Source organism: Prionailurus bengalensis, chromosome F2, assembly GCF_016509475.1.
Source record: "Prionailurus bengalensis isolate Pbe53 chromosome F2, Fcat_Pben_1.1_paternal_pri, whole genome shotgun sequence".
NCBI classification, from domain to species: domain Eukaryota; kingdom Metazoa; phylum Chordata; class Mammalia; order Carnivora; family Felidae; genus Prionailurus; species Prionailurus bengalensis.
The window spans coordinates 39,654,229-39,679,437 of NC_057353.1; the positions used below are offsets into that span (position 1 = coordinate 39,654,229).

At 37.0% G+C, this 25,209-nt stretch overlaps 1 long non-coding RNA gene across 1 annotated transcript; it reads right to left on the reverse strand.

Moving 5' to 3' along the window:
- Positions 1 to 394: 394 nt before the first annotated feature.
- On the reverse strand, positions 395 to 24,893 carry LOC122495594. Its single transcript, XR_006300505.1, has 3 exons — positions 24,757 to 24,893; positions 7,485 to 7,565; positions 395 to 1,197 (listed from the first exon to the last, which is right to left on the reverse strand). It is a non-coding gene; the product is annotated as an uncharacterized LOC122495594 (long non-coding RNA).
- Positions 24,894 to 25,209: the final 316 nt, after the last annotated feature.

Here is a 25,209-nt window from a genome sequence, read left to right on the forward strand (position 1 = left end):
TGCATAAACTTCTGGGAGTCTACTGGATCCTTAGCAAGCCATGAAATCCAATGTCAAAACTGATCACTTTTCCCATTCCTGGCTCTCTGACAGCGATGCATCAAACACCAATCTGCAGTAGAACATGTGAACTCAATGTTGTTTTTGTTTTTGTTTTTTGCTTTTTTTGTAATGACAAAATTAAATGAGATCAAAGGAAACCAAAATAATAAAGGAATAACGGATTTTTCTTTTAACACTTTCTGCAACAGAGTGCATTATGATACTTTTGTATTGGGTTTCAAAAACACAGACCATTCACTTGAGGCTCTTTCTTTCTTTCTTTCTCTCTCTCTCTTTCTTTCTTTCTTTCTTTCTTTCTTTCTTTCTTTCTTTCTTTCTTTCTTTTTTTTCCACATGTAAGATAGAAAGCAATACTTCCCTGGCAGGGGAAATACCACTATCATGAGATAGAAAGCTAAAAATTCAAAGGAAAGCCCAAGTTTAACTTCAGATTTGAGATTTTAGTTCACATGAACTTTCTTCCTTCCTTCTTTTGTTCTTTCTTTCCTTCCTTAAAGTAACTCAATGCTTATTCAATGCCATGCTGTTTGCTAAAAATTGGGCAGACAATAGTAAGCAATATAGCTTCAACCTGAACACTCTCGTGGAAAAGACAATATTATTAAATACCTATGCGTGTGAATATGTGCTTCAAATGTGTACCAAGAAAGACAATCAGTGGAAGTTACAAGAGTATATAACTGAAGGAGATGACCTACTCTAGGGATCAGAGAAAGTCTCTTGGACACATTTTAACTGTGATTTGGAGACTGAGAAGGCATTAGCTAGGTGAAGTGTGAGGGTGGGGGATTGGGTGGTATGATAGGAGTCACCAAGGCAGGGATGAACATTTTAGGAACTCAAAGAACACTGATATCACTGGAAGGTGGGAGAATTATGGTAGGCAATGTACGCCATGTATTTCTGTTAGGAACGCTTTTGATTTCAAAAAATAGAAGATTCTACTAACAGTTTTAACAATGTAAGTTCAATAACAAAGATTTTAGTGGTAGGCAATTATTTACCTTCGTTCAGCTGTCCACCGATGCCAATGGAGACCCGGGTTTATTCTGTTTTTCCTCTATCCATGGTTAGTGGGTTGCTTTTAATCCTCACACTTGTCATCTCATGGTCATAAAATGGCTGCTGAAACTCCTGACCTCATAGCCATATTCAAGGCAGGAAAAAGTGAAGGAAAGGGTAGCAGCATCAGCTACATCTGTCTGTTTCATATGTAAAACCAAAGGTCCTCTTGGTCCTCAGCACATTTACAATTATACCCCATGGTCAGAAATCTGTGACATGCCGTCTTTTAGCTGCAAATGCAAGAAAGGTTGGAGAAGTGATTATCAGCTTTCCTAGCTCTTGGGGTAAGGTGGGCAAGGGAGAACCAACATGGGTACTGATGTAGGGCTAGGTAAATAATAATGCCTGCTTCTCATGTCAAGGCTTTATTCTTTATCTTGAAAAACAGAATGAGTGCAACCAATAAGTATTCCAATTTAAAAAGGTATAATCACTCAAAAACATGTATCTCTGAGGCTATCACCAGGAAAATTGATTCGAAGGAGAAAGAGATGATGTGAGGTGACAGAAAGATATTGATCCAGGTGACAGATGGTTGGGATTTGAACTGAAGGGGTGGTGGTGAAGAGGGAGGAGGAACACAGCAGGTAGTTCAGGAGGTTTAGGGTGGCTCTGATTACTCATAGGATTTTTGTGTTTTGCAAATGCAGTCGTGTGTGAATTTGCTTCAAAACTATAGTTTTATACCAAATTAGCTCATTCTAAAGTCGAAATCTGACTAGCTTGGTATAAAGATACGTGTTGTCCTTGAACTTAAAATTCTTCTCAGTGAAACTCTTGGGAGGTATAAAAGCTGGGTGATTCATTTGGCAAGATAAAATTACTTTCTAACCCTTTTTTCCTTACAAAAGTCAAAACTGCACTTCCATTTAGTGATGTAGAAAAGGTAGGAAAGTGATGCATTTGTACCTCCAGCTTAATAAAATAATTGTGCTTTTGTGTTCATACCAAGGAAAACCCAAACGCAGTAGATTAAGGATATCCTTAAAGACATGAAGAAAAATTTCAGTTCCCTTAAGTAAGGCAAAACATTCTACAGGAAAAAAAAAGTGGGGGGAGGGGGGTTAAACCCACATCCTAACATAAATTTCACAGAAAAATATTAGAATTTCTCAGGGTTTTCTATAACTGCTATTAGAATTCATTCGTGAGCTGAGATTTTTTTATTTCGACTTTCACATTAACAGTCCAATAATAAACCCTTGATTAAAGAAAAAGAATTCCAGTGAAAGGGTTGAAATAAGCTTAATTGTAGAGGTGTGATTAGTGCCACAGTGATAGACTCCCGGGTAATGATTTTTAAAATTTTATAGGAAATGTTTAACAAGATGATTGCCTGACTATAAAATGTCTCTGTATAAGAAAATAGTCTTTGAAAGCAGCATTGGGCCCTATTGCACTAATATATCCATGAATGGCAACATTTCTTTTGTAGTTTTGATGAATGCTAAAGTAGAAACTATATTATAATGATTTTGGACCCAAAACTGTGAAAATAGCTAGCAGAATATGAACGCTTTACCAGATCAATCAATTTTCATTGAAAATTCTGCTTATTGTGTATGGTATCAAACTACGAAAATGTAACATTTCAAACTAGTGATTTCTGTCCTACCAAAATTGCAGTACTTATTTGGGTTTTAAAGTAGATAGGATCAGCATTAGAGACAGCATGGTGTAACCAAAAAAGAAAAAAAATATATATAGATATAGATATAGATATAGATATAGATATATAGATAGAGAGAGAGAGAGAGAGAGAGAGACCCATATTCTAATATCTTATTCATTCAACTGCAAACATTTGCACATGGCCTAAAAAGTGTAAGACACTGAAAACAGAAAGGCCCCAGATATTTCCAGGTATTCTTCTTAAGAAATGCTCGGGTTCGACATGACCCTGTGTTCAGTTGTAATGATGAACATACAGGTTTGTGGGAGCAAAGAAGAGAACTCATCTCACGTGGGTGTGGATAGAGGAAGAGGTGACGTGTGAACTAAGACTCAGCGTCTTATAAACGGAATGCAGCCATTTCAAGGAGGCAAAGAACATTAGGAAACAGTGATTGTTTAAGGGGCTCAAGCGATTGGATGCCACCAGAGTTCAAAAAGTGTCAAACAATGAGACAGAACAATACTGATCAACTCTGGCTAACTTGACTAGGGGAGAAGAATGCTGGAAAGGTATAGGATGGCTCACAAAGAGTCTGTATTTCTCACTAAGAAACATGAATTTAATTCTGAAGACAATAAAGAATCTTCTGGAAAGTGCTGTAGTCATATTTAGATTTGAAATAATGCACTTGGGTGACTCTGTGAAGGATGGATTTACAGGAAGCCAGTAGGAGCCTTTAGGTGCTGAGCTTGGAGGAAGACATTGGAGAGGAGCCAAGAAATACTTGGGAAGTAAAATCTGCAAAAATAGAGAAGACTCAAGAATACAAAGTATAGGACCCATGGAGGCTGACCCAAGAACGGTGGAAGCAAAGCTTGTGTGGTGGAGAAGGTGATGAGTGTTCAGACACGTTGAGTTTGGGGTGCCTATGGGATATCTAGGCAGAGATGCCAGCAGAAAGCTGGATATAGGAGTCCACAACTCAGGGGAGGTTTCTGGGCAGAAGACAGTGATGAAGAAGTTGTCAGCATGCACCATACAAGGGGAAGAAATTTCAGTTGCTAATAATACCCCTCAGGAGGCCCTGCCTTATATTGTGGGATTCCCTGAAGATCAAATGACAGAATGTATCGAAAAAAAGTACAGAAGAGAAGTATGGGATGGTCATTACTTGAACTTGGCCTCAAATGCTTAAGTGATGTACATTTTAAAAATTACAGAACTTTTACTGTAATAACATAAACATTCACTTACCAAAATACTTTCTGTGGTATGAAATAGATATTCGACAGAGCAGAAAATACTACTAAGAAAAATGTATTATTCTACTGAAAATCTGTTTTGATGGAATAATCAGGGAAAAGCTCATGAAGGAAATAAAACCTTATATTTGAATAATAATTTCAATTTTTTAAAGTTGTCAGATTTCATTTTATCCTTGTGTTTTCCTATATGTGCCCTCAAGAACAAATCAAAATAATTAGAAAAAGTCTCTTTGGGGTTAAAATTTCCAGGTCATTCCTCAGGTAGAATTAGTCCTTAACAATTCTAGAACGCTGTTGGATTCAAAGAAGTGGAAAGAAAAAGAATCTCACAATATTTTGTTAACTACGCCCAGTGACTTTTGAAACTAGTCATTGGACTTGGCCCTAATTATATCGAAAAGAGAAGGTCATGATTTAAGATCATTTTCTTTGCTTATGCCCCTCAGTATTCAGTTTTCATTTCATCTCCTCTTTTCCAAAGTAAGTGCTGTGAAGTCATCTTTGCTACTTTCCCAGAAATAATTTTAAAGTTGGTATTTAGTACTGAAATTAGGATTTTCATATATAGACTTCCTGTCCTTATTTACAACACATTGAAGGGCGATACGACACTCCCTTCAGTTCTGTGGGAGCCCATCAGAAGGGTTTTGTTAGTTTAGTATTATTTTATTTTATTTTTAAATGTTTTTACTTATTTTTTTGAGACAGAGAGAGAGAGAGAGCATGAACAGGGGAGGGTCAGAGAAAGAGGGAGACACAGGATCTGAAACAGGCTCCAGGCTCTGAGCTGTCAGCACAGAGCCCAACGCGGGGCTCGAACTCATGGACTGTGAGATCATGACCTGAGCCGAAGCCGGATGCTTAACCGACTGAGCCACCCAGGTGCCCCAGTTTAGTAGTATTTAAAAAATACATCAGGTTAGTTTTAAGTAGTTAGGGTCAGTTAGAGACCAGCAGAAGGACACGGTGCTTAGAATCGATTGTAAGTTCCTAAGGCAGACTAATTAACCACTTTTTTGAACCTTAACTGTGAACTGCACACAATGACACCAACCTTCCAGTACTTTTAAGAGATAACTTAGATGATGTATATAATGGGCTTAAAATAACAGCTGGTTATTTTTTCTCAATAAATTAATAGATATTCCTAGTGTTAGTGATAATAAACAACTGTTTCATTATGAGATAATCTTTATAACTCAGTGACATTTACTTTGACTGCACAGCATGCATATACCTTTATAACTTGAGAAAGGTCCTAAAATAGGTGAGAGACTGGGCCAGGCTTCCCAAAATGAAAACTTTTTAAAAAGCATATTGATACATTGTTTCCTTCTGACCAACTAGATGTTCCCACTGAGTACATAGAGAAATTTGGAAATCATAACATACCGTCATGTTGCATAGATCCAAAGAGTATATTTAAAAATTTCTGTATCACTAGATATTTATATGTAGCATTGTATTGTATGTAGAATATTATATTGTATCATTCTCTTTTAGTACTTTTAAAGAATTGTTTTACTGAGGTAATCATTTGCTCAAAGCTATTTTTAATATTTTCTTATCAGTTAACTAATTAATTAACTTTAATTTATGTTCATGTATGATACATAACATATTAATACTCAGATGCCATAAATACATTTTATTTAATGTATTAAATTTACTTTTTATTTATTCTTCCTATAAAGACAGAATGAGTGACCAATTAGCTGGTCACTGTGCTAAATACTTCATGATATAGGGAACAATGAAGAGGTGAGATAATAGAAAAAATTAAATCATATTAATAAACATGAGAAAATTAAATGCATCCTTGTTATGACTAATTAAAATTAGTTGAAAATTTTATTCTAGTTGTATTGAATGTAGCTGGAAAATTACACTATATTTTATCAATTTCTACTACTGTTTGTGCCTTAAAAAATCATTAAATGCTTTGTTTTCCCCCATAAACTACATTTCTAAATTGAGGAGATGAGAGTTTACTGCAGTGCTTACTTTTTAGGACATTCACACACAGGCCAATGCGTTTTCCATCTTTTATTTAAAAGTTTATTTTCTGGGGCTCCTGGGTGGCTCAGTCGGTTAAGCATTGAACTTCAGGTCATGAACTCGCAGTCTGTGAGTTCGAGCCCTACGTCGGGCTCTGTGCTGACAACTCAGCTCAGAGCCTGGAGCCTGCTTCAGATTCTGTCTCTTTCTCTCTCTGCTCCTCCCCTGCTTGCACTCAGTCTCTCTCTCTCTCCAAAATAAATAAACATTAAAAAAAATAATAAAATAATAAAAGTTTATTTTCTGCTGCATTTCATTCTCCTCATTGCCAAAAAATTTTTAATTTATGCTCAGGAAACACTCTGGACCACTATGAGATAACGACCCCAACTCCTTATTACATAGGTCCTCTTTTGTTTACATGTTAGGGGTTTGGTTTCCAAATCCCCAAAATATAGCACCAATGAATGATCTTAGTCAGGAGTCCACTTCTAGGGACACAGCAGCCACTTAATAATTAAAGATTCATTGATTCTTTTAGTTCACACAGTAGCCTGACCATATCTAAAAAGCAAATCAATGTCTGGACTATAAGCAGGAGATAAGACACATTTCTAGTTTGGGAATCATTGAGCAGAATTACTAGAGGTGGCAGGTTGTTATTATCTCATTCCATTCACATAGAAACATGGAGCAAACTAAGTTTGCCATAGAGGCAAATCTAATCCCTCTCTCCCATAGGGCTTCCATCTACAAATGAGATTATAGTGTATAGTAGGTAATATAATGCCCGCACTCTATCCCCTAAGATGTTGTCCTAATCCCTGGAAGCTGTGAATATGTTGTTACATGGCAAAGGGGGATTAAGATTACAGATGGAATTCAGGTTACCGAAAAAACTAACCTTACAATAGAGAGATTATCCTGGATTATCTGGGTGGGCCCAATTAATCACAAGAACCCTTATAAGGGGAAGAGGAGGCAGGAGAGAGAGAGAGAGAGAGGAACACATAAGCAAAGTCTTAAGAGATGCAGCACTGCTGTGGTTAAAGATGGAGGAAGACGGAGATGAGCCAAAGAATGTGAGTAGCTTCTAGAAACTAGAAAAGGGAAAGAAACAGATTGTCCCCTAGGGCCTCCAAAAGGAATGCAGATGTGCTGAGACCTTGATCTTAGCCCAGGAAGACCTGTGTTCGACTTCTTACCTGCCTAATTGTATGATAATGAATCTGTATTGTTTTAAGCCACTAAATCTGTGCTAATTTAACATGACAGCAAGAGAAAATTAATGCATAGTCTTATGTAACTTTTAAAAACTAAGGCTACTGAGTGAAATATCTGGAAATGGAAGATGAAGAAGCTGCTATAGTCTAGATAATCTCTAAAGCCCCTTCCCATTTTGATATTCCAGCTTCTTCCCATTAAAACTTATACAGCTATAACTATATTAGCCCCAAAGTATAACAGAAGGTACTTACGAGTTTGCTCTCTCTTTCACCTTCCTCTCCAATTTCTTTTTTTCACTCTTTCCATCCATTTGCTTCATCAAACTTCTATACCTAGAAAAGATATTTGGAAAAAGTATGTTATTTACATACAGTACTCACCAACTCTTTAGTATCAACTTTAACTTTGCAGCAAAAACACTTATTATTCGCCATCTAGTCTTGGATCTATCTGTTAGGGTAAGATGAATCACTCATCAAGATTGATGGGACCAGTATCTATAAGACCAGGTCATGAAGTAATTAAATGGAAATCTTTATAATCACTGAAGGCCAAAATTACCCTGGGAAGAGACTGTTCTTCCAGTCACAAGCTCTTGACATGGTCATTCTCACCATCCCACAATATTTGTTGGCCATATTACCAAAGGAAAAAGCTGAGCTGAAAAGCACAAGAACACACAGGCTGCAGGCAGCAGGGTTTATGCATAGCTTAACAATACACGTAACTTGGGGTGAGTCCTGGGTGGCCTGGAAAATCCAGAATGGAGTCATTACATCTTCCTGGAGAGCCTTTCACAAAGGCAATTGCTTTTCAGTTTGAATGCTTACATTTTACAAAGAATAGATCTTAAATATTCTCATCACAAAAAAAGAAATAGCAATTATGTGGCATGTTACAGGGGTTAGGTAATGCTCTGGTGGTAATCAGTTTGTAATACATAAGCGTATCAAATCAACATGTTTACACTTCAAATTTACACTATGTTATACGTCAATTATATCTCCATAAGGCTGGAAAAATACTTAAAATTAAAAAAAAATTAAATTTCTTTTATATTGTTATTGATTTTTCTTTCTTATGCACTCTACTAACGAGAGGATTCATCTGGTAAAAATTATTTTTGCCTGAATTAAATATGGATGGGTAACTCCGGCCCATTTCAGGTTCAACAAACATCTTGAACTATTTTTCAAACATTTGGGATTTGGCAAACAAATATTTTGCTCAGTAATTTTTTGCTTAATTTTTAAACCCTTGTGTGTTTTAAGGAGAATTTAATCCGTATGTTTCTGATTCATTTACCATTAACTGATCAGGCTGGGTTTTTCTGGTGCCATTTTTTGGTGGGGGAGGGGTTTAAGGGACACTTTCAGAGACTTTGACAAATTTCTTAAAAAAAAAAAAAAAAAAGAATAGGAAACCTTCATTCTGCCAGAGAGGAAATCAAGTGTCAAAAAGAAGTTCTAGGTTCATGTTAGCAATGCAACCTGACTCAAAATGAGAGAAACCATTTTTTTTCTCCAATTTTACTACTAAGGATGAAAGATTTTATGGACTTAGAATCACAGACATTAAAAGGTGCTCATGGAACTCGGATTTATTTACCCTTCTGGGCACCAGTCTCCAGTGAGTCTGAGATCAAAAGGTAACTCCTCCAAGAGAGAAGAGGAGCCAAAAAAGATGTTTCTAGCAGTCAAGAAAAGGATTACTTATGATTAGACTGTGAAGAGGAAGAGAAAATGAGTGGGTAGAAGAGGAAAACAGAGGAAGAAGAGAAAAAGAGGGATATTTCTGGAAAAGTTCAATAGAATACAATTTCCTTTTTGCTCCTGGAGGATCCTTGGCCGTAGCCTTATGGCTGCATGGACACAGGATAGTGCATCCCTAAGACCCTTGACAAATTTGGAATAGATGTTTAACCTATAGTATAACCACTTGTAATAATCTAAAAACAGTTTTGTAAATAGTGCAATCAATATTACTTGCTTCATTTCCATCTTTCCCTCACTCTATTGACTTATTTTAAAAAGCCATTATCAAACTTTTTCAATTTGCCTTTTGCTTTTCTCTGAACTTTTTGAATTCCTTACCTTATGTCAGAAGCAAGAAGTGCTAGTTTAAAAGACAAGATATTGCATTATTTACTACTTTATACAGATTTTTATCTTACATACAAAGTTTTACACAGGAGAGTGAACATATGCATGTATGCCTGCGTGCGAACCCCCCCACATAAAATTCTTAGTATCAAATCATTTCTTTAGTTTCAGAACTTTTTTCTTTCTTTCTATTGTTAATAGTGCATTAATATTCTATCATTAATATTGCAGCTGAATATAAAAATACCATTCCTGAATCCTTAAAAGTTTTATGGATTTGTGTAGCAAAATTCTGTTATCCAACATTTATTGAACATTCTCTATGTGTGTAACATTGTGAGGAAGAATGAATATACCGGAGCATAGGGTAGGTTCCTAAGCTCAAGTGTTTAACAGTTAGAATACAAGTTTAGAAAATAAGGCCTAACATGATACCAAACTCCCAGTTTATAGTTTTTAACTGAAACAAACAAACAAAAAAACACTTTTTTTTTTAAATAGAAACCTGACTCCTGCCTTGGGAGCCTCCTTCAATTTTATATTTAGAAAACTTTTAAATTAGGATTTTTATCTTTTTAATCCTCAAGCTCTACAGCTCTGGATCCCAGTATTTTAGGAAGCTTCTCTCAGTTTACATCAAACTATTTTAAATCATACCTTCCAGTGAGATGTCAGCCATGCTGTGTCAGTCAGTCTAGGAGCAGTCCTGACATTTCATAAGAGTGACAAGTGGCTATGAAAACGACAGGGCGTGGGGTTGGGGGTGGCGGGGATCATGGGGAATTGTTTTAATGCCCCAAAGCTGCTTATGGTGTTCAATATCTCTAAGTCTCTGTGTCCCAATTAAGGATCTTGAAATGAAATACTTGATACACAGAAAAGAGTTAGATTTCACATGTCATCACCTGAGAGGAGAGTGAACTTATTTTTCTGGGACTATGGCTCCTTCTAGAAAGAACATTTGATTTAAGTGTTAACAAAGGATAGTGGTCAGAAGCAGAGTAAACAGACAAGCTATTTCTTTATTTAAAATTCATGTGGATCTTCAAAATGGATCAAGATTGGTAGGATTTCCTAATGTGGTAAGAGAGAAGTAGAAGAAATATCTTTGTAGATGAAATAAAATAACTTGTCTTGTTTCCAAGAGCTAAAAGAAATTTAATGGGTCTACAATTATTTCCCTCCACAAAATTATTCATTTTATTTATCGTTAAGTCTTCTCATATAGCACTTCCCTTGAGGTGCTGCAAGTCTGGATGAGGGTCAGGTATCTTGAGTTTTTAGGTGTTTTATTTAAAAAAAAATTTTTTTTTTAGTTTATTTATTTATTTTGAGAGAGAGAGAAATGGTGTGAGTGAGAGGGAGAGAGAGAATCCCAAGCAAGCTCCACACTGCCGGCCCACAGCCTGACATGGGGCTTGAGCTCATGAAATCGTGAGATCATGACCTGAGCAACAACCAAGAGTTGGACACTTAACTGACTGAGCCACCCAGGCACACATAGGTGTTTTATTTTTAAAGTTATAGATGTAATTCATGCTTAAGAACATCAACAATACATATGTAATAACCTTTCAATCTCCCGACTGACCTAACTGATGTGAACAATTTGATACTTATTCTTTTTTATTTTATTTAATGCATGTAAAATCATAGACACACCAACAGACAAAGATTTCGCCTTCAGGATAAAGTAGGATCACATTATAACTGCTACTATTGGAGTCCTTTAAAAAAATTAACATTATATCTTGAATAGCTTTCTAGACCTGGCAAATATCTGTGTAATATTACATGGTGTGGATATATACTTTATTCAACCATTCTCCATAGTGGATACAAAGGTCATTTCCAGTTGTTTGCTGCCACAAATTCTGCAAGAATTAACATCCTTATACTATTATGTTTTTATTTCAGCAGAATCAATTTCTAGAACTGGGAGTTTTGTTGGGAACAGTATTCAGAGCGTGAAGAGTCCCAGCAGAGAAATAGAGAGCAAATCAGATATGTAGGCAAAAGCCCTGCCTGTGGACTTGGCGACTACAGAAAATAATTTTAGCAGAAAATCCACCACAGTTTGATGGGCTGAGAAGTATCTGAAGCTGGGTAGAACTGACTTCACAGAACTGCAATGCTAGCAAATCTTTGCTTGTTTTATTGAGATATAGTTGACATATAACACTGTAGAAGTTTAAGGTGACCCACATATGTGTACATTTGATATGTTTATCTATTACAATAGGATTACCACCATAATGTTAGCTAACGCTATTACCACATTGCATAATTATTCTTTCTTTTTCTAAAGCAGAGAAAAATCTCATGCTTCTTTTTAATTTTTTTAATGTTTATTTATTTACTTTTGAGAGACACAGAGACATGGTAAGCGGGGGAGGGGCAGAGAGCGAAGGAGAGAGAATCGGAAGCAAGCTTCCCATTGTTAACACAGAGCCCAGTGTGGAGCTTGAACCCCACAAAATCGGGAGATCATGACCTGAGCCGAAACCAAGAGTCCCAGGCTTAACCGACTGAGCCACCCAGGTGCCCATATCATTATTATTTCTTCTTTGTGGTGAGAACATTTAAGATCTAGCCTCTTAGTAACTTTGAAGTATATAATACAGTATTATATTTATCTTATTCTAGCTTCAGTGAGCAGAACTGTCACAGGAACAAGATGTGCCTGAGCATGTTAGTTAATATTTGTCAGTCCCCTAACAGGATGGCAAAGTGAAGGGAAGAGAAAGCACAGACTTCTCTGGCCATACAGTGCATGTTTTCTGCCAGACTCCAGGCAGGTCACTGAAGATGTAAAGTGAAGCTATCAAGGGAAAATTTTGTTGTGATCAACTATATTGGCTCCCACCATTGGTGTGAAACCAGGACAAATGGCAATCCCATTTTCCTGTTTACCAAATATCTCACTTCCTTAGACTCTATTTGAGTTTTATGGCTGTCGATAGAAGTGGACGCCGAGCTGAAGCCAAACAGGTCTGGCCCTATTTCCCATGGGCCCTTGTGCTGCCGAGTGGGATCTGAGAGCAGGTGCAAGTCAGCCATCCACAGCCTCGCACTTGGCGATATATTCATAAGGCCTGTCAAAACACCCAGGGGCTTTGGGGTCAGGAAGGGCTATCACATGGCCTTTCATATGGGTACACAATGTCCATAGAGCGCTGCTCCAGTTCTTATCTTAATTATTTCTAATTCTCTGAGGTTCTTCACTCTTAGCGATCATGCCATTGTTAAGGAGTTACATGTTTCCGTATGAATCATATATATGACTCCTTTATCAGTGTTTATATCAGCCCATTAGTTATCTATTTCTTGACTCCTGCCATATGCCAAGCACCATGTTGTGGAGGATCCATAGAGTAGCAAAATAATATTTATTTTTCTAGGTTTGTATTTTTCTGTTCTCTCTTTCCATCTGCTCTCTCTCTCTCTTTCATCTTAGTACAGAAAAATCTCAAAGAATTAAAAACCTCTAGAATTGTTCATTTTTCTAATGTGCCAAAAATAGGCAGTGATTCTGAATTAATTCTCTACTATTTATTCTTTTGTTTTCTTTTTAATTTTTCATCTTGCAATCTTACACATTGTTTTGTGATATCTGGAGGGCTTGAATTTACTACTGAATCTATTTTTATTCTTTAGTCATAGAGTAAGCCCACTCTGGGTGTTATGTGACAGCCAATATGACCAATAGTAATTTTTCAAGAAAGTAAATAATTTGGTTAAAGATTGTGTGTGTGTGTGTGTGTGTGTGTGTGTGTGCGCGCAGAAACAAAAGGCACTCTAGAGCATTTTTAAGGAATCTTTCAGAAAATAGTGCCATAGGAGTACAAATGGAGATAGAGCTCCTTGGGACCACTTTTAGGGAAAATATCCTACTTTCAGAGGAAAGATGAGATCATCACACATGCTCTTCCTCAATTCTGCTCTCTTTATCTATACACTTATTTACATACCCACAATTCAACTCCTTCCTTTTAGTCTTAGAGAACAAACTGGTCTTTCCCTTCCCATTGGTGCACAGAGTCAATTGCCTTCTTTTATGATTTCCTCCATCAATTATCTTCTCTATCTTAGATCTTCAGCCTCACTTCTGTGTTAGAGAAACATAATACCTTAAATACGTAAGTAAACAGGGGTGCCTGGGTGTTTCAGTCAGCTAAGTCTCTGACTTTGGCTCAGGTCATGATCTCATGGTTCCTGAGCTCGAGCCCCACAGCAGGCTCTGTGTGGACAGCTCAGAGCCTAGAGCCTACTTCGGATTCTGTGTCTCCCTCTCTCTCTCTGCTCTCCCCTGCTCGTGCTCTGACTCTCTTCCTTTCTCCCTCTACCTCCCTCTCTGTCTCTCAAAAACAATCATGTAAAAAAATTGAAAAAAAACCATAAGCAAACAAATATCTTGCATCCTAAATAAAGATCTTCCCTTCACCACATGCTGTTCTTATATCAGCCTCTCTCTCCTCTTCCCTGTCATTACTATTTCTTGAACGTAGGATTAAGTTTTCTCTTCTTTGTCTTACTCACTTCTTTATAAACCGAAGTCTGGCTTTTCCTGCCACCAGCCCATTGAATTGGATAGATGTGTCCATTGCATCTGACAAGGTTCATTGCTCCCTTTGTCTTGACACGTTCCACTCTAGCTTTCCATTACACCACTCTGCCAGTCTGTCTTTAATCAGCTACACATCTCTGAGCACTCTTTCTTCGTCTTTTCCATGAATTTTGCTGTTACTGTTTACATCTTCAGTGTTGATGTTCCTCAAGTTTCTGCCATCAACTCACATTTCTTCCACTTTCTGCAGTTCCTTGAGCAAATCCACATACCGATGTTGACTGCCACCAGAAGTGGTAATACACTGTAGTAATCCTGGTGGTATTATGTCAGTAATGCTTCAGTTCTCTCTCTAGCTCTGAAGTGGTCCAGAATCTCCCGGTCACCTCTACCCCCTTGTCCTACAGGAACCTTATTTATTTATTTTATTTTTTATTTTAAGCTTATTTATTTTGAGGGGGGAGGGGCTGAGAGAGAATCCCTCCCTCTCTTATAAGTTATAAGAAGTATAACTACTTCTATTTCTTTAATGAAAGCCCTAGAATACTGCATTGGTCTCCCAGCCACTAAGACTACGTGCTCAAACTCATCCTTACACAATGGACAGAAGAAGGTATCCAAATTTGATTCTGATCTTATGATATCCCCAACAAAACTTGCTGGTGGTTCCACATCATTTGGTCCATTTCTTTGTCCTCATCTTACATGACCATCTACCTCATGCTTTGCTGTCTTGCAATACTGAATTCATTGTAATCCCACTCACATGCTGTGCTGTTTATCCTGCCAATGTGGTTGCTCAAGCTGACCCCTCTTCTTGGAAAGTCCCTAGTCCCTTCACCTGGCCAACTCCTCCTAAGCCTTTAAGACTCTCCTTGAGAGTAACTTCTCCCAAGAAGTCTTCCTTCCTTATTCCTACTCATGCCTCTAAATGTGTTAGCTGTCTCTCTAATTTCACAGTAACCTCTATATGTCTTTAAATTTTTGTCATTTTGTGTTGCAATTGCTTATTTATGTTTGTCATTGAGTGAACACACCATACTTTGTGTATTTGTTGTTAACTCCAGCACTCAATTTTGTTCTTATCATACAACAAGCACAAGATAACTAACTTTATTCAGTTATGGCTTAACTTGGGCCTTAAATTATGAGTGGGATCTAAATAATTGAAAATAAAAGAGGAAATACAATGGAAGGTAGACTTTGAACTAAGATTCAGACACAAAAATGTCCCAGGCATATTTCTGGAGTTAGTAAGGAGCATGTACCTAACTGGAGTGGGAAGCTTGTGTGTGTGTGTTGGGTGGGGGAGGTAGGTATCTCCTAGCAGGCTGGATGGATAGACTGGGGAAATTTTGGAAGTTCTGGCATGTATACATTTTGGACATTGTAGACAACACAGAGGAACTGTTTTTGAATGAAAGAACATAGTGAGAATGGTGTGTTAGGAAAAAATTTTCAACAATAGTGGGTTAATAGGTTAGGGCTGAGAGCAGGGTGAACACTTATAAAAAAATAATAGTTCTGGAATAAAATGATAATGATCCTGAGCTAGGACAGGGCAGTGAAAATAGTGGGGAAAGAATACATGCCAAAATATTCAAATTACTATGGTGGCTAAATGGCAGATCCAAGGGAACATTGTGAGGCCAGGGATAATATGAAATTTTGTTTAATACTATATGCTCACTGCTTAGCACTGAGCTTGGCATATAGTAGGTGATGAAGAAATGTTTTTCAAGTAAAAGCATTAATGGATGAGTGATAATATAACCCTCTCACATACACGTACTGTATCTCTTCCTTGAGACAACAGCAGAGAATGTTTTCTTTTTTGTTTTGTTTTGGTTTTGTACCTTTACCAGCACCAATGCACTGGTTTGAGTAAAGATGTAATGATTTGATTACAGTAATGGTCAGTAATGGTCTGTTTATAAGCAATGACAAAACGATGTGACTTTGTTGTCGTTTATGTCATTTTCATTCTCTCCCAGTTGCTTCCCCAGAGTCCCAGGCCTTAGGACAATTAATGCCACTGTTTTGAAATCAGCTTTAGAACTTTGATCTCAGGCTCTAAATATGCCCTTGTTGTAAACAAGCAACACATCTAAGAATAACCGTATCACCTGTTCATCTAAAGGGCTTCATGTGTGTTTAATTAATAATTGAAAACAAATGTCGCCATCGTCGCCTGAGTCTAGACAGGGGACAATTTTATCATCTACTTGTTTTTTCTGCTTGAAGGATATATAAAGCTTTCAAGAAGGTTATTAAGGATTCAGATAATTAAACTTGTATTTTTTGCACATTAACGACAATTTATACTTGAAAACAATTAGCATGAGTTACTTGTGTGTTCAAATAATCAATTTCACAGAAAAACCTTTATAATGTGCAAAGATATATGTTCAGGGATATTAACTGCAACACTTTGCAATACTGAAAGTCTAGAAATTACTTAAATACCCATCATAAATTATGGTACACATTCTAGGCAGAATTCTAAACGATGATTTTTTTTTAATGGAGTAAATCTATATGTACTAATGTAAGAAAAATGTCTGAGGTACATTGTTACATGAAAAAATTGCAGAAATATAGACCACAATACTTACTAGGAAAGCAATTCAAGTTAACAACACATACAGATCATGTGGCTATATGTGCAGACATGTACATATACACATTATACCACTAGTGAGACTAAAATTACCTGGAAAGATTCCTAAGAAAAAGGAGTTAATTCTGGACTTATTTCAAGTATTTTATAACATTTTTACAATGATCACATATTAATTAGCTTACACAAGTTATTTCAGTATTTTCCAAGCTTTGTTGTGGCTTCTCCTCACATTTTAGCTCCTAGAAGTTAATATTAAAAACATATTATGAAACGTGGTGTCTGATTGGCTCAGTTGGTTGAGGGTCTGGCTCTTGATTTTGGCTCCGGTCATGATGTCACCATTCATGGGATAGATCCCGGCATTGGGCTCTACACTGACAGCAAGGAGTCTGATTGGGCTTCTTTCTCTCTCCCTCTCTCTCTCTGCCCTTCCCCTACTTATGCATGTACTCTCTTTCTCTCAAAATAAATAAACATTTAAAAATATATATATTTAATATTATATATAATTATATATTATAACATATATTATTATATATAATTATATGATAATATATATTATATATTATTATGTATTATGTTATTATAATTATATATTATATTATTATGTATTATATATTATTATATATATTATGATTTTTGTCTGTTCTATCACATGCTTTTCTTCCTATTTCATGATCTTAATTTTGTTCCCTTATTTTCTGTATCATTAATGTTTAGTCTTTATTATATTTTCGCTTCTACTATTTTTAGCTTATTCTGTTTTTTAATACCTTCTTTAAAAAAGGTTTGTTAACTGTTTTTTAAATTAGTTTCAAGCAATTGCAAAAAATGCTCACAATTTCCTTTTCAGAATCAGTTTGATTTCATCTAGCAAATTTTGATATGCAATATTCTCTTTACCATTAGTTCTAATATTTTCTAGGTTCCATCATAACTTGTTATTTGACTTATTAGTTATTCAGAAGTTTTAAGCTCTCTAAATATGTGAGTCTTTTAAAATTATCTCTTATTGGGGTGTCTGGGTGGCTCAGTGGGTTAAGCATCTGGTTCTTGATTTTGGCTCAGGTCATGATCTCATGGTATGTGAGATTGAGCCCCGCATCAGGCTCTGTGTTGACAGTGTGGACCCTGCTTGGGATTCTCTCTCTTCCACTCTCTTTGGCCCTCCCCAGCTTGCATGTGCTCTCTCTCTCTCAAAATAAATAAGTAAACTTGAAAAAAGTTCTCTCTTACTTATTTAAAATTTACTTGTATTGTAATCAGACAATATGGTATTATCTCAAATTTGTTTTCTTCTGTTTGGTGTCCATTTTGATAATATGGAAGTGCTTAAAATGTTCTTTTTTCAATTAGAACCTTAGTTTCTGAGATCTTTTTATTTTTTTTTTTGATAGCATATACATTAACTCTGATAAATCCATAAATTCCTTTTATTACTAATACATTATCAAAATGCTTTCTAAACAGCCATTTCCAACAGCTTTTGACAGAAACAATGCCATTCTCTTTGATTGCCGAATGCGGGTGCTACGAACAAACTCTTACTTTCTAAACTCTTACTTTCTAAAATGATGAAATCATAAGACAGTTTTCTCCTAAGAAATGATTGATTTTGTTTACTTATTCATTTTTATTTATTTGTTCTATAGTTCTATTTGCTGATAGAACTTCAAGAAGGTTATTTCCTCAGAATTTCCTTCCTGGTTAAAGCAAAGGAGAAGATGCTTTGCTGATGATTGGAACCATGGAAGGTTTTGAAGAAGAGAAATTATATGATCAGATCTGTGTTTACCAGAGATTAGTCTGGAAACCCTGAAGGATGCATGGGGAGGGATAAAGATAAAGTTTAAAGAACAGAACAGGAAGTTAACCAGTTAGGAGCTGTAAAGGATTTGAACTGAGAGAGTGTGGAGGGTGTTGGGTCCAACAAGGCTGATTACTCAGGAGACAGTGAGACTACCAGCAAAGTAGAGGTATTAAAAATATTTTTGGAATAATTTGACATTATTGAGTTCAAAAAAGACATTCAAGTTGTCCTTATGGGAAAAATCCAAATGTTGTTGGACTTCCTTAGAGTATGTACTCTACGGATTTGTTTTAAATATTTGTTTAGTAGCAGTGTGGCTGTGCCATTATATTGTGCTTAGGGCTTCCAAAGATCCTAATGAGCAACGAAATCTGTTGCTTAGGCAAACTTAATGTATTGGTGCCATCACCTGAAGCAAAAAACAGAATAAAACAGATTTGGGGAGGTGGGGGACAGCTTTATTTGAGGATTTTAGAGGTTAAAGTGACAGGGGGCCTTCTAAGCAGTGATGTCCAGTAAAACTCAGCACCTAGGAGTTTCTAGTCAGAGACAAATAACCCTGACTAACATCTGGAGCATATTTACAAAGTACCTTCATGTGCATTATTGTTCATAAGCGACACATCTATGAAGCAGAAGGTAATGGTGAAAATGCAATGACAAACACACAAAAAAGCAGAGGCTTTTTCTCTTGATTGTTTAATTGCATTTTAAATGGTTTTGTTTTAACTTTTAGATTGCTGTGGATCAGCCAGTAGTTCAAAAAGATACCACTCAGTTTCCTAGTCACTTTTTTTATGAGAAGCATGCATTTCTAAGTTTTCTGGTTATGGTTCATTTTACAGTTGGAAATCACAGAAAAGGGCTTGACCATCTAACCCACAAAGCACTCAAATTGCACACTACCAGGCACATAGTAGTTATTCAACAAATACTGAATTCTAGCTGTGAAGCAACCATGGTTTTCATACTTCTATACATTAGCTTTCTAGGTCTTCCATGATGTCCATCATCATCAAAGATAAAACTCAATTTCTTAGCAGAATACTCAAGGTATACTTGATGTATACTCTAATACTCTAATGATATACTTTTTTTGGATAATTTCCAGATACAGACATATATTATTTTATTGTGCTTCATCCCCTTTTTTTAATTGCATTTTTTTTTTTTTTTACAAATTCAAGGTTGGTGGCACCCTTGTGTAGTCAAGTTTATTGGCACCATTTTTCCAAGAAGCATTTGCTCACCTCCTGTCTCTCTATCACATTTTGGAAATTCTCACAATATTTCAAACTTTTCTATTATTGTTATATTTGTTGTGGTGATCTGTGATCAGTGATCTTTGATGTCATTACTCTAATTGTCTGGGGGGGGGTACCACAACTGCACCCATATAAGATGCCAAACTTAATCAATAAATGTGTGTGTTCTGACTGCTCCACTGATGAAGCGTTCCCCCCTTTCACTCACTTCAGGCTTCCCTCTTCTCCCAGATACAGCGATATTGAAATTAGGCCCATGAATAACCGCAAAATGGCCTCAAAGTGTTCAAGTGAAGGAAAGAGTCACAGGTCTTTCACTTTAAATCAAAAGATACAAATGATTAAGCTCAGTGAGGAAAGCATATTGAAAGCAGAGACAGGCTGAATGCTAGGCTTCTCATGACAAACAACTAAATTGTGAATGCAAAGGAAAAGTTACTGAAGAAAATTAAAAGTGTTACTCAGTGAACACACAAATGACAAGAAAGCGAAACAGCCTTATTGTCGATATGGAGAAAGTTTGAGTGGTCTGGAAAGAAGATCAAGCCAGCCACAACACTTCCTTAAGCCAAAGCCTAACTAGAGCAAGGCCTAACTTCCTTTAAGTCTATGAAGGTGGGGGAGGTGAGGGAGCTGCAGAAAAAAAGGGTGAATCTAGCAGAGGTTGGTTCATGAGGTTTAAGGAAAGAAGCCATCTCCATAACATAAAAGTGCAAGGTGGAGCGGGAAGTGCCGATATGGAAGCTGCAGCAAGTTCTCCAGAAGATCTAGCTAAGATAATGAATGAGGGTGGCTACACTAAGCAGCAGGTTTTCAATGTAGATGAAAGAGCCATAGATTGGAAGAAGATGCCATCTTGGACTTTCATAGCTAGAGAGAAGTCAATGCCTGGCTTCAAAGCTTCAAAGGATGGGCTGACTCTTTTGTCAGGAGCTAATGCAGCTGATGACTTGAAGGTGAAACCAGTGCTCATTGACCATTTTGAAAATCCTAGGGCCCTTAAGAATTATGCTAAATCTACTCTGCCTGTGCTCTAGAAATGGAACAACAAAGACTGTACAGCAATACATCTGTTTACAACATGGCTTACTGAGTATTTTAAGTCTACTGTTGAGACCTACTGCTCAGAAAAAAAACATTCCTTTCAAAGTATTACTGATCCTGGTCATCCAAGAGCTCCAATGGAGATAGGCAATGATTAATGTTGTTTTTATGCCTGCTAACACAACATCCATTATGCAACCCATCAATCAAGGAATAATTTTGACTTTCACATCTCATGATTTAAGACCTACATTTCATAAGGCTATAGGTGCTGCAGATAGTAATTTCTCGGGTGGATCTCGGCAAAGTAAGTTGAAAACTTTCTGGAAAGTATTCTCCATTCTAGATGCCATTAAGAACGTCCATGACTCATAGGAAGGGGTCAAAAATATCAACATCAACAGCAGTTTGGAAGAAGTTGACTCTAACCCTCATGGATGACTTTTAGAGGTTAAAGACTTCAGTGGGAACCCCATGGAGAAGTGACTGTGGATGTGGGGGAAGTAGCAAAAGAACTAGAATCACAAGTATAATTACAAGTGTGAAGATGTGACTGAATTGATGCAATCTCTTGGTGGAGATGCTATGAAAACTGTTGAAATGATACCAAAGGATTTAGAATATTATATAAACTTAGTGAATAAAGTGACAGAAGATTGATCCCCAATTTGAAAGAAGGTATACTATGAGCAAAACATTCTATTGTGAATAAAACGCTACCAACCAGCACCACTGGCTACAGAGAAAATATTCATGAAGAGTCAATCAGTGTGGCAAACTTCATTGTCTTATTTTAAGAAGTTGTCACACAAACCAAGAAACAGACTCTAAACTCTAGAGAACAAACTGATGGTTTTTGGAGGGGCAGGTTAAACAGGTGATGGGGATTAAGGCTAGCACTTGTTGTGATAAGCACCAGGTGTTATATCTAAGTGATAAATCACTAAATTTTATACCTGAAACTAATATTGCACCATATGTTGACTAGCTGGAATTTAAATAAAAGCTTGGAAAACATATATATATATATATATATATATATATATATATGTATATGTATATAAAATACAAGAAAAACAATTGCCACAAGCACCCCAACCTTCAGCAGCCACCATCCTCATCAGTCAGCAGCCATCAATGTCAAGCATGATCGTTGAAAGCTCAGATGATGGTTAGCACTTTTAGCAATAAAGCATTTTTTAATTAAGGTACATACATTGTTTAGACATAATGCTTTGCACACTTAATAGACAGCAGTATGGTGTACACATAACTTTTACATGCATTGGGAATCCCAAAAATTCATTTGACTTGCTTTATTGTGATATTTGCTTTATTGCAGTGCTCTGGAGCTGAACCTCCAGAGTCTGTGAATTGTGCCTGCACTTGTCTCCTGTTCCTCCTTTTCCCCCAGATCTCTAGCCAGAGTACTAAGCATCTATACTATGTAATTTCAGATCTCCTTACCTTAACTTCTATTGCCTTCTTTGCCTTCCCCCTTCCCCTTACATTATGTCTTTAATCTCAATAATTTGCTAAAATTACTTTTTGTCTTTAAATACCTTTCTCAAATGTCTATGCTTTAGCCATTTCTAACCACCCTCATACTCAGAGCAGAAATAATAACTCCCTCCTTGGATTTCCTACGTAAATTGATTTATAAAGACATAAAACATTTATTACATGATATTATGGCTAGAGATCATTTTCTGCTAGACCTGAGTCTTTTTGAGAATAAGAACCATGTCGTATTTCTACCTTCCTCCCTTTCCCTTCGTGATAGAACCTAGCTGCTCATGGAATTGAATTAAGCATGTTTTCTATGTGGAGTCATTGGCCTCTGGACAGGAGAGGAGCTTTAAGCATAACTTTTTTTCCACTGGAGGCTCTTTTCTTCTAGTCCCTTTCTTGCCCTCCCCAACTCCCATCCTCTGTTTGGGGAGAAGGTCGAGTTAATTTGGTCAGAAGGAAATACTGATGGAGTCAAATGTACCAACTTCCCAGACTGAGGTATCATGGCAACGCCCTCGAATGCCTTCTTCACTTGTGAGCACCAACTGTGGTACTGGTGAGAGGTGCAACTAAGATGGAGAGAAATGGATCCAGAGACTCCTCTTGAGTCATGAGTCTAAGCCAAGTGCTCAGCCCAGATGTCCAGGTTGCTTTGTGACAGGACATTGGGGGCTAGCCAACAAGAATTAGGGCAAATTGAATTGAGTTTGTCCTTACCTCTGAGTTCACGGCTCCTTGTGAGTCTCATATGGAACAAGGGGTGGAAACCAGAAGTAGAAGTTGGAAGTTCTAGGTCCCCTGATTCTAGTATCTTCTAATACCCTTAAAACAAACCCCAATTTCTAACTGCAAAGTATAGCACTTGCATTTTACGTCTTAAGATTAACACATTTAAAACTTCCTCTGTTCACTAACTCACCTTGGAAGACTCATTGGTTCAATCCCTAAGCCTGTTTAACCACAGAATCTTGTGGATTGGGGTGGTTAGATGGATACCAATTGGGATGCAGTTGATAATAATGAAATCATGTTCTTTAATGACTTTCTTATTTGTTTCCCTGGATTTTTTTCCTAATTTTAAACAAAGGGCACTTTAGTTTTGCTGGTGTTTACATAGCTTGTTTGTTGTTGTTGTTATTGTTGTTGTTGTTAGCAATATTTCACATCTTCTGTCATCTGCTGACTCTTACTTTCACTATGAGCTCATGAAGCCAGAAAGGTCTGGTTCTTACCTAAATCACATCTAACATAAGGTGATCATTCTTCTCCAATACGCACATTTAAAGGGTGAAGTTATAGTTTTGTTCAACTTTGTATTGCTTGATCCGATCTAAAATTTATCAACATTTTACGCAAGGTGCTACCTAATTTTGGTTGAGTACACACAAAAGAAAAGCGGGTCTTTCTCTTCAAAGCTGAAGCCATAGGCTATTCATGTGTTGCACTGAATCACAATCCCTTTCCATGTTTCAAGTTAAAAATTTTAAGCAGCCACACGTTTGTCATTGTAATTGATACTATAATGCTGCCGTCCCTCAGCTCTTTCATCCTCAAATGTATATCGATATTCCCCTTACCTCACAAGGTTCTATATCTTTCATTGATACCCAGTAGTGGTGAACTGGGGGTGCTGTCCCTAACAGTCAAAGACTGCAGATCGCAGTAAATAGTAACTGCGCTTCTTTTTCACAGTGTGGAATAAGAACATTTGTTGTTCTTGTTATTGTTCTTGTTATTGTTATAAACACATTATTGTGTTTCCGAACAAAGTCCCTATTCCCCTGTAACCAAATCAAATGAGCTTGTGTTGGATTTTATTCACCCGAATTGTGGTTAATGCAGTCCTCAGCTCTGGCATTAGTTATGGCCTGTCCGGGACCGCTGAAGTGTCGGCTTTGTGATTTACCTGACTCAGTATGTGATCAAGCATCTCCATTATTGGAACAAAATGAAAACTTTCAAGATCATGGTCATGCAATAGAGGAAACAATTTTACCTCAGCACTAAAGCTCCAATGCTACACTAATCTACAGTAATTCTGTTATTGCATTTGGAAGCAATTCCTTCTATTCATTCAGAGATAACTGTTACAACATACAATAGGCCGCCTCCTGCCTTTTCCCCACAGTGAGCAAAATACGCTGTTCATCTCAAAGAAACCTAGCAGTAGTCGGCTGTAGTGTCTGTTTCTACGTGAATTAACGTGTGTTCGAAGACCGTTAGGAGGCTTGGCTTGTATTACAAGGTTACGGCGGAACACGCACTTGGGGTAGAGGACACTCAAGCAAAATACGCACGGGGAGGCGATTATCGCCTTCCCCAGATTTTTGTGAGAAATCTAATAACAAATTCTTTGGTTCCAGTAGTGGCACCACCTCCACTCTGGCTCAAGAACCGAGCTGCCCCAGTGGCTTCGCTATCCTTATGCCAAGGAAATGATTTGGTAAACAAACATTACACACTTGTGCTCCAGGTACTAGTATGGATTGGATTTATTGATTGTTCACTTGGTGTCTTAAGTTTAAATCTTGCTTGCAGATTTAAATCAATCACTCCTGGTAGAAGAACATTAATTTTGTTTAAGAAAATCAAATCTTTACCTTCCTTCACCTGCATTGTTGGCATTAACCTTTTTACATCAGAAAATGCTCCCTTCCATGTCTGTCTACAAATTGGCACAAAATGATAGCATATCCTTCCTGTCCACCTAGAGTGAGGGAAGGACAGAAGTTTAATAATTAACAACAAGTACAAGACATGTATTAATTTCACAGTACTTCTGCGGTTCTGCTACGGTCAAATTCTTCTGATTTTCTGTTTTATCAACCTTATGTGACAAACCCCTTCTGGAAAGACTTCTTTTAAAACAAATTTTTGCCTTTCTCTCATAAAACAAAGCAGATCATCCAGAAATGACAGGTTATTTTACACTTGGCATCGTTGGGTCTCTTAGTTAAAATCCCTGTTAAATGTTAAGCATTTAGGCTCAGAATGTGATTCTTGTCACTCTATGGTGTCGGCTTTCACGCAAACAAGCTAAAATAAACATGAGT